Source organism: Notamacropus eugenii, chromosome 1 (assembly GCF_028372415.1).
Source record: "Notamacropus eugenii isolate mMacEug1 chromosome 1, mMacEug1.pri_v2, whole genome shotgun sequence".
NCBI classification, from domain to species: Eukaryota; Metazoa; Chordata; class Mammalia; order Diprotodontia; family Macropodidae; genus Notamacropus; species Notamacropus eugenii.
Window position 1 is genome coordinate 647,859,497 of NC_092872.1, and position 10,717 is coordinate 647,870,213.

At 36.0% G+C, this 10,717-nt stretch overlaps 1 long non-coding RNA gene across 1 annotated transcript in view; it reads left to right on the forward strand.

Annotated features, from left to right (window-relative positions):
* Window positions 1–10,267, forward strand: part of LOC140520993 (uncharacterized) — a 34,676-nt gene extending 24,409 nt beyond the window's left edge. The window contains exons 3-4 of the long non-coding RNA XR_011972749.1: window positions 3,784–3,871; window positions 10,034–10,267. This is a non-coding gene — a long non-coding RNA (uncharacterized lncRNA). The remainder of the gene's footprint in view (window positions 1–3,783; window positions 3,872–10,033) is intronic.
* Window positions 10,268–10,717: the final 450 nt, after the last annotated feature.

Here is a 10,717-nt window from a genome sequence, read left to right on the forward strand (position 1 = left end):
AATATGAAATTATGTATTTATATTGTTGTAAGATATACTTTATCTTTATTCCAGTTACATTTCAGGTCTTTTGTATTGAGTATGGGTGTATTATACTACCTCCCAACACCCAAGAAACTTTTAAAGGGGAAAAAAACAAAGAAGGAACTGAATTCTAATAACTGGGGTTATTATTTAGAATTTATGACTATTTATTTATACACCGTTGCTCTTTTATATTGCTTCCTATGTGTGTATACATATATGCACACAAACATGTCTGTACATATATGTACAAATACATATATACATACATATACATTGTATATGTGTACATAGACCTATCAACATCTATCATCTATTTCAAACCTAAATTTGCCTCTTTGCAATTTCTAGCCATTATTCCCAGCTCAAAACAATTATGATTACTGTCTACTATTTTTCTTTCTTTTTCCAAAGTATCTGTAGTGAAGTTTCTTCATGTTCTCTAGATTATGACATCCAAATGGATTGGCTACAAAATTAGTCCACTCGTACATATGTTTAATGTAGGCATTCCAGTTAAAAAATGAGATGGTCTGCCACTGAGTACAGAGAAGTTTTATTTCATCTGCTAAGCTTAATGGGGACAATATACTTGGAACACAAAAAGCAACCCAGTCTGTTGATGAAGAACTAGCTTCTGAGTCAGGGTGACCTGGTTTGAAGTCTTTTTACTGCTATGGTGACCTGAGGCAAGTCACTTAATTTCTCACTGTCCTAGTCAACTTCCCAAACTGTAACTCGCAAAATTTGACCATGTATATTTGGGTAGGGATTTTGCATACTCTGAAGGTCCTATTCCAGAAGTACTGTCTGAGGGCTTGCAGTGTAGCCTTAGGAGGAAGTGCAAAGAGATCCAGTGGGGCTCAGTACGATATAAGCTGGCAGACTCCTGGCTCTCCCCTTAGCCCTTCATCCACATCTTTCTCAAACAATAAGTGCCATGAGTTAACGAATGTTCAGAGACATAACATGGGAAAGTATATAGAGTGCTGGACTTCCAAGTCAGAAAGATGTGTTCAAATACTGTCTCAATCACTTATTCATCAAACTAGATTATATTTGTAAAGTGATTAGCACAGTGCTTGCCATATAGAGGGTGCCATATAAATGGTTTATTATTATTATTGCTGTCATCATTATTATATTTGTGCAATACTTAGCACAGTACCTGACCCACAATAAGGACAACATAAATGTCAGCTATTATTATTGTTACTATTATTATTTTTACTATTATTAATAACTGTGTGATCCTGGACAATTCAGTTCAATGGGCAAGTCATTTGTCACATAACCTCTTCTGGTCTCATTTCCTCATCTCTAAACTGAAGGTTAGACTCAGTGACCTATAAGGGTCACTCTCGCTCTAAATTTATCATCCATGAGTCCTTGTATAGATGTACCTTGGCAAAAAGAAAACACAAAGCTAGGCACATAGTAAGCATTTATCAAATTGTTTATTATTGAATATTCTTCAAGTAGATGACAATGTTCAGGTGATAGTAAACAGCTAGTCTAACAAATCATAGTGAAAAAATGAATACATTTACCATTAATGCATATGTTATAATGTAGATGATTCAACTCCTCAAAATGATTTTTTGTTGTGAATCTATAGACAGATTTCCTATAAAATGAACAGTCATAACACATGCTACTTATCACCTTATTGAATTTTTCTCCATGATTATCTAGTCATGTACATACTATACACATAAACTTCATACATATGGCACCAGTGATAACTAGATGCAGTACATAACTAGTGTGATTTGATGTACACATGGTTGAACAGCCAAGGCTTTTGATATTGTCAGTCATGAGGGCTTATGGACAATCATAACAAAACTTGGTTGCCTGGAAAAGTCCATCAGTATGAAAGCTGCATGATGGCATGCTTGCTCAGGTTCTGGATAATGAACAATGCTCTCATGCTTTCCCAGTTACAACTAATGGAGAGGAGTAGGGCTGTGGGCTAGCTCCTATGCTTTTGAGCATGATGTTTTCAGTGGTGTTGTTGCACACTTTCAACAAGGATGAGAAAAGCTTCAAGATCAACTACCACAGTGATAATAAATTAATTGAAAAGGCTATAAGCCAAGACTAAAATGGAGGGAGAGTTGGTGCACAACTTTTTGTTTATGGATGATTGTGCACCAATGGAGCCTCTGAGCATGAGGTGCAACAGATGGATGGATTCTCTACTGCTTATGCTAATTTGCCCTGACAATTAATACCAAGTAAACAGGTTCTGTACCAGCTAACACCACACCATCCATACATTGAACCATTGGTTACCACAAATGGAAGAATTCTGAATGCTGCGGTTAAGTTCATTTACTTTGGCAGTATATTTTCCAAGTATATACACATAGATGATGAGGTTGAAGAATACACTGTCAGAACTAGCTCATTGTTTTGGGGACTGTGAAGGAAAAATGTGGGAGAGAAGAGATATCAGACTACTTACCAAAGTGAAGGTCTACAGAGTGTGCTGATCTCATTATTGTATGCCTATGAAACCTGTACAGTATACCAGTTCCATGCCAGGAAATTGAATCCTTTCCTTGAATTGTCTCAGGAATATTCTGAACATTCCCTGGCAAGAAAAGGGAGCATACACTGAGGTCCTTTCTTGAGCTGAACTGCCAAGCATTCACAGTTTACTGTAGAGAGTGCAAATCTGATGGGCTGACTAGATTGTTTGAATGCCAAATGTACATTTGCCTAAAAGACTATTTTGTAAAGAATTCACTCAAAGCAAGCACTCACATGGAGGTCAGAAGTTATACAAAGACACTCTCAAGATCTGTTTGGAGAACTTGGAATTAATTTTGACACTGGTACAGATCTGCCAAATGTGTGCTTTTATCTAAGAAGGTGCTGGGTTCCATGAGCAAAGCAGAATTACAGTAGCTCAAAAGAAAAATGAAATGAACAAATTTAGAGATATATTCCAAATGTTCATATGGACAATTTGTGCCCGACCTGTGGTAGAACTGTCATATTGGTCAGATCAGCCACTGTCAGACACACTACATTTACCCTGACATAGTGATATCATTTTGATCCTTTTCAATTATGAAGGACAACTACCTAACTAGTATGATTTGAGTTGCATTGCAATGCTCTCTCAAAACCTCCCCATGTCTACTAATTGATGTCCAAATTTCTACCATGAGAACATTATACTTCCATTAAGATCTTCTCCATTAAAATAGAAATCACTCTGAGAAGGGCATTAATCTTTGAAGCCTTCATATGAATGAAAAACCCAAGGACAGGGGATATGGAGGGCTGAAATAGTTAAGATGAAATTTAATAGGGATAAATGTAAAGTATTACAATTTGGTTCAAAAATTAACTTCACAAACAGACATTGGCAGATGGGAGGCACTTATTAAATGCTTCTTGATTGATTCAGTCAATTATTTGAAGAGCTATCATGTAGAAGAAGGATTAATTAGATTTTTCCTGATAGGTCCCAGAAGGGAAGAACAGGGAGAAAAGGGTGGAAGCTGCAAGGTAGCAAATTTAATCTTGATGCAACAAAAAAAATTCCTAAGTCCTCTTTGAATTATAGAAATATGTGAATCTATGTCATGTTATCAGAGATGATGTCAGTGTACTAAGTGGATAGTCTAGATGCTGCACATCATAATAAAGACATACTGCTAGGTGAATTAGAAAAGTAACATTCAAAACCTCTGGTGAAATCTTGCCATGTTTTACAAACCCTTCCTGCTTCAATTTCCACAGAAATTCTCAGTGAATCTATCAAAAGTATTAGCTGTCATTTAATCCAAGTGTACAAATGTAATTGGAAACCACTTCAGCAACTGTTCCTGTAAGTAGCTCATGATTTTTTAACATTTCTCTTCATATGGGCTTCACTGTGTTTAATTTAAGACATTCCAGTTTTGTGGGTTCCCTAAGGAGCGTATAGTAGTAGCATCCAGCCCAAGATAAATATGATAAAATGAAATAGGCTGCATTATAAATGAGATGTATTCTCACTCTGAGAGAATCTATTGGAAATGCCCTTATGCTTGAAAGTCTACCGTAATGAATAATGATGATTTTGCATTTTTAGACAATTATTCCATTTCCCAATGGCCTTGGTCTTAAAATGGCAAAGTATTTTTTAATCATTCGTACTGATAAAAATTTTCATGTGATCTTTTCCAAATGACAGGCAGTTAAGCAACTAAAATGTTAACATGTTGGAAAATGAACTCAGCATTTGTATATCATGTATGAAATTGAACCAGATTTGTCTTCATTTCTGTGTCCTAAAGATTCTAGAATCCAAATTTTAACCAGGCATAGGTAACAGAGATGGTTCTTGGTCTTCCTAATATGTCAAAGTGATATGTGGATATGTTTTAAGATTTCATATACCTTAATGCCTTAATTTCTACTTCAGTGATTAAGTTTAGGTCCAAACTGAAATGTGTTAGAACTTCATTTAAAAACACCTCACTGTAATGTAGTTATTATACGAGCCAAGCTCCATGGCATACATGATAATAGTAACGATAATAATAGTATAATAAACTCACATCTACATAGCACTTTAAGGTTAACAAAGCACTTTACACAGATTATCTTATTTAATTCTCACAATACTGTGAAGTAGTTGCTAGTATTATCCCCCATTTTATAGATAAAGAAACTGAGCCTGAGATAGGTTAAATGACTTGACCACTGTCACATAAGGAACAAGTATATATGTCCAAGGTTCAAACTCTAGTGTTTTTGACTCTAGGGCAACAGTCTATCCTCTGTGCCAGAGGCATGAAACACAGCCCTCAAAAGTCCAGAGTGGGCCAGAGATCAAAACAGAATTGAGAAATCGTTAACAAAATAAATAAAAAGTCAGTAAAATATAGATGACATCACATTTTAAAATTGTTGATATGTACTTTGCAAGAATTCTGATTATGGAGTACTATCTTCCTGTTTCCATTTGAGTTTGATATCATTGCTCTATACTACCTACTTGTGTTTTTTTTATCATAAATCATAGTACTCATCTCTCCCAAAATGCCTTATAGTGGGGGTCATATTTTAATATAACAAATGAGTGAGTCAGATTAAAAAAAAACAGATTTTCAAGCTTAAGAAATAAAAAGTCAACTATTCAAAGATAAATCTTGATGTACTAATGTCATTAAGTCTCTTAGGAGACTTTGGAGGAAGTTTGTTTATTTAGCTCAGGGACCACAGCACTAAAAAATGAAATGAAAGAAAAAAATAAGATCAAGGAGGCAGAGGAAAAGGAATAAAAAAGGAGAGCCAAAATACAAAAACAAATTTATTATTGAATAGAATGTAATTCGGTGATCTATGTGTGTTTGCATATGTGTGCATGTGTGTGGTCTTCTGTGAAATGTATATGCAGAAACAAACTACTAAACATTGGGATAGATGTTTTTGGTCTTCTTCCATGTACATTTGTTTGAGCAAATATTGATTTTCCAAAAAAAATGTAAAGCAATATTAGGCTTAGGTTGAGGTAAGTAATAGGATAAACCATTGCACCAAATTCAGAGCCAAATACAACTTAATGTCTCTACAAGAAGCCAGACATGTGGCTTGGGTAGAGATGAAAAGCAAGATTATCCTCAAAAATGCCTTTATCCTTGTATTTCTGGTCTACTCACACCCGCAAAGGGATAAAGTCTCAAGAGGATCTGATTTTTAAGTATTTCCAGGAAAAATGTCCAAATGTCTTCCAGTTAGCTGTGGGATAAGCAAGCTTAAATTACACATTTCTTCACAGAAGTCCTGCAATTTTTGAGGTGAGACTCACCCATAAAAAATACAAGTTCTATAGAAGTAAAATCTTAGAGAAGAAAATTAGAAGCAACAAAAGTAATCTATCAATTTTTTATTTCAAACTAAAGACTTGGAGAGGCAATTGAACAGTGAGAGAATAAACATAAGTTCCTTAAGAGTAGATGTCCTTCCTTCCTTCCTTCCTTCCTTCCTTCCTTCCTTCCTTCCTTCCTTCCTTCCTTCCTTCCTTCCTTCCTTCCATCCTTCCATCCTTCCTTCCTTCCATCCTTCCTTCCTCCCCATTGCCTAGCACACTGTCTGTCTGGCACATATTAGGTCTCATTTAAAGAATGGCAATTTCACACTGAAGGTCAATATTTGAATGCAAATTAAGTGTTTATATCAATGCAATATGATATTAATTATTAGTACATCGTTGCTAAACAATAAGAATTTGTAAAATATAGGAAGATATATTCAGGGTATTATTGATACAATTCTGTCTGATTCTAATAGCAATTTGACAAAACATTTGCCATTTACCCAGTGGAGTCTTGGCAAATGTTTAACAATTAGCTCTTGTAAAAATGGATGCACAGAATACTTTTAAGTTTAATCTAAATGATTAATATTTTCTCTAAGTCTAGACAGTCAACAAAACAACAAATCAAGTCCTGATTTGCAGAATTTGCCCATTTCTGAGGTGTAAATGCTTATACAAAAAATTTTAGCTCTAAAATGGTTTAGAGCTGGCTCTAGCACACCCTGAACTTAACCTCTCCATGATTACATAGATTCTTAGACTGTTAGAATAAAAACAGGCTTTGTAAATCATCTAGTTCAATATAATTCAATTCAGTTCAATTTGACTCAATAGTATTAATTAAGGTCAGACTATGTGCTAAGCCCTATATTAGGCATTCCTTCAACTATACCAAACTATATTTAATATAGGACTCTGCAAAAGAGTAGGGAAAAATTTTCTCCTTCCTAGTATTCCCAAATTTTTAGCCCCTCCATTGTGAGCAGTCTCCAATCTATTACCTGGAGTAAGAATTATAACTTGTATTTATGTAGTATTTTAAGATTTCCAATATACTTTCCCCATGGGTTGTACTGAGGTAGGTAGTTTGGTGTTGTTATTTGTTTGTTTTGGTGATTATTGTTTGAAACTATGATTTTATTTGTGTATGTTCTGTTGAGGTGTGGATCCCAGATTGGTAAGTTTCTGGCTATTTATATTCTTAAGCAATGAAAAAGGGAGAAAGTGTCTTATCTACTGTCATAGTCAGTGGGGGTTATAGGTAGAACTTGAACCCAAATCTTTCATAATCTGACATCAATCCAACAGGAATTGAAGATTCAAAACTAGATCTCAGGAGAGAGATTTAGATGGGGTATGTAGATATTAGAATTATCTCCATAAATGATAATGGAAGGTGAGATCACTAAGGGAATATGTACATAGAGAAGAGATGAAGACCTAGGGCACAATTTAGAGGTATTGTTATAGGATAAGATATGGGTGATGATCCCATAAAGAAGACAGAGAAGGAGAAGTCAAATAGACAGAAAGAGAACCAAGAAGGAGTATCTAAGAGTAGGGAGTGACTTTCAGTGTTAAAAGCCACAGAGACATCAAGAAGGATTAGAACTGAAAGAAAAAGAACGTTGGATTCAATTATGAAATTATTGGTAATGAGAGAGAGAGAGAGAGAGAGAGAGAGAGAGAGAGAGAGAGAGAGAGAGAGAGAGAAAGAGAGAGAGAGAGAGAGAGAACGAACTTTTAGTTGAGTAATAAGGTCAAAAGTCAGATTACTTTTTGTTGAGTAATGAGGTCAAATGTCAGATTAGAAGGGACTGACTATTGAGTGGCAGGTGAGGAGAGAGAGGCAGTTAATGTAGATGGATTTTCTTAGAGTTTGACAGTCAAAGATAGGATTATAGCTAAGAGAGGATAGTAGGGTCAAGTGAAGTTGTTTTAAGGGTGAGGTAGGGAGGGAGATCTGGGCATGTTTGTAGGCAGCAGGGAAGAAGCCAGTAAACAGCGAGACTGACTATAAAAGAAAACCTTTGAAGATGAGAGAGAGGGCAAGCTCCCAGGGTAGTTAGGAAGAGAGGAGATCAAGGGCACTAGTAGAGGAGTTGGCTGTGGTAAGGAAAAGGGCCACCTTTTCATTATAAACTAGAGCAAAGGAACAGAGAATGGGGAGCAGTGTAGAAAGGTTTTATGGTGTAGCAGTAGGGAAAGAGAGGAGTCATGATGAATGGCCTCTGTTTTCTCAGTAGAGCAGGAGGTGAGGTCCTCTGCTCAGAGGGAGGGGTGGCATAGGTGGTTTGAGGGGAGAAGAGCAGGTTTGAAATATTTGCTATGGGAAGTGTGACAGAGTCAATCACGGAAGAAGAAAAGAACTGCTCAGCTATAATGAGAACCCATTCAAGATCAGGTACCATAAATTTGGAGTAGACCTAGCTGGCATAGTTTTGTGATTTCCTTTAGCAGAGCACAGCAGCATATGTTCAGAAGGAGGAAAAAACATTTAGATGATATAAAAAATTCAGAATTGAGGTTTGACAAGGTATAAATGGGATGTCAAGAGATTCAACGGTAGAAAACAGTGTAAAATTGACCCAGTTAACTAAAGAATAAACATTTTGAAGGAAGGAAAATAAGGCTGTGAAAGATGTGATAAATTAAGAGAATAGGAAAGGGTGGAGTAACAGGAGGTCACAAGCAGATAAAGCATGTGTTTAGGAAGAGTGAGGCAAGAGAGAAATAGATTGAAAGAGAGTAGATTATGGTCAACGAGAATTTCCTAGTTCTGGATCTTGGAAGTAGAAGAAAAAATATGGATATATGGATATGATATAATAATAGGTATTATTATCCTTTAGCATGGCTAAAGGAGAGCGAAAGGATAGAATATGAGAATTGAGGGAGGTTTTGATTGATGGGGGCTTGTATACTGATATGTATAAGGGCAGGGATTGAAGTAGAGAAGACCCAACCAAATAAAGAAAAGAAGAGAAAAAAAGAAAAAACAAACATATAATAAAGAAAATAAATAAAGAAAAGAGAATAATTTAGGGGTTAATAACTAACAAAACCCCCAGGATCTAGATAGGATTCTATAGTTGAAAAGAGGGCTAAGTGATGGTGGTAAAGGGAGGGTCTAGAAGGACCAGAGAAGAGTAAAGAGTATTCCTCTTGGCCTAATGTGTCAGGGGGCATAACAATAGATGACTCTGGTATTAGAGAGAGTGGCTGGGGATATAGTATCTTTTAGGGGTACCCAGGTTTCCATGAGAGTAAGAAATGGGAAAAAAAAAGTATGAGAGAAACTTATCGTGAAGGGATATTTGTTCCAAAGGGTACAATGAAAAGGCAAGGCAGAGTACGGCAGAAGCTCTAGAGAAGTAAGGCTGGGGTAGATGGGAATAAGGTATCTTTATTTGAAAAATCTAGAGTCCAGAGAAATATGTTGAGATTCTTTACTTGTAATATATCTGGTTGTGTAGATGAAAGGATCTTGGTCTATATTGTGCCACGGACACTTTGGTGATCATCTGATAAAAACTAGAGACCTCTTCTCAGAATAATATTTTTAAATGCATAAAATAAAATACCAAGGATGACAAGGGAAGTCAATTGTATTGAAAGAAAGATGAAATTTTTTCCACCTTCATTCATAGTAACCCTGAAATCTATTCATAGATTCCTTTGGGGCCTGTGGATGCCAAGTTGAGAAACATTACTATAGAGGGATATAATGAACAATACCTGTCCAATTCTACCTTTTGTAGTCTCCCATCAAACAGCTCCCATGTTGCATGTAATTATATGAGAGAGTAGCTTACTCTGCAAAATGTTCAATGAGAAACATCATCTCTCCATAAGTGAGAGTTTGATGAGTGAGGTTTTCTGTCCCACTGTTTGTCCTTGTTGATGGAATACATGATTGAATTAAAAGGAGTGGGGAGAGGGCTTAATCTGACATGCTGTGGAATAGTCTCATCCTAAATACTCACTAATTAATATGTGTAACAATTTAGACTCATTAATAAATCCCTGACTCGTCTTTCTGAGCAGTTTAACAGTTTTGTTTAGTGATTGGAACGTCACTTTATTGCTTCATTGACATATTGGCTGGAATGCAAGATGTAGAGATGGTTGAATGGTTGCTTCAACACCCTCCCCTTAAATACATTATACTTTGTTCTTTCTTAGGACAAGAAAATTTATTGAAGAGACCATGCTGGGAATACTCAATGAAAACTGACCAAATTCTCCGGAGAATGAGAGAGTATGTATTTTCTTGAAATACATAGCAATACCTGCCATGGACATCACAGAAACTCCAGAACTTCTGGTCACACAGTCTGGGCCATTTGCTATGGACCAAAAGAGCTCTTGAAGTTCTTTTTTGCCCAAACACTATGAGATTTCTTTTTTTTTTTCCTGATAGCACCAAAAATATCCTTGCTTCAATAATAGAGTGGGGCATGAAATTCATGGGGACTTTTGAGCTTCCAACTCATCCTAATTTTACCCCACCAGGCATAGTGAGGAATGGACTAGAAATAAGACAGATGTAGGCATCAGATAAAAAGCCATTTTGGTAATGCATGCAGTGTCCTACATAATTAGGCTTGCTTGAAAGTTTTACTTGATCTTCTCTGTCTAACCATTTCTCTGGCACCTCTGAACTCCTTTATATTGCCTGCAATGCACAGGTGGCATGAGTTAATTACTTCCCTGTCACAAGATTCCTCAGGATGGTTCATGGCTATACTAGTCATTTTTCTGTAATGCTCCCTAGAATATCACATTATCTCATGGTAGAGTGGTAATTAACCTAGGTCTTCGTTATACATAAAGAAAGACATATGGGCTTAGAGAATTATTAATTAT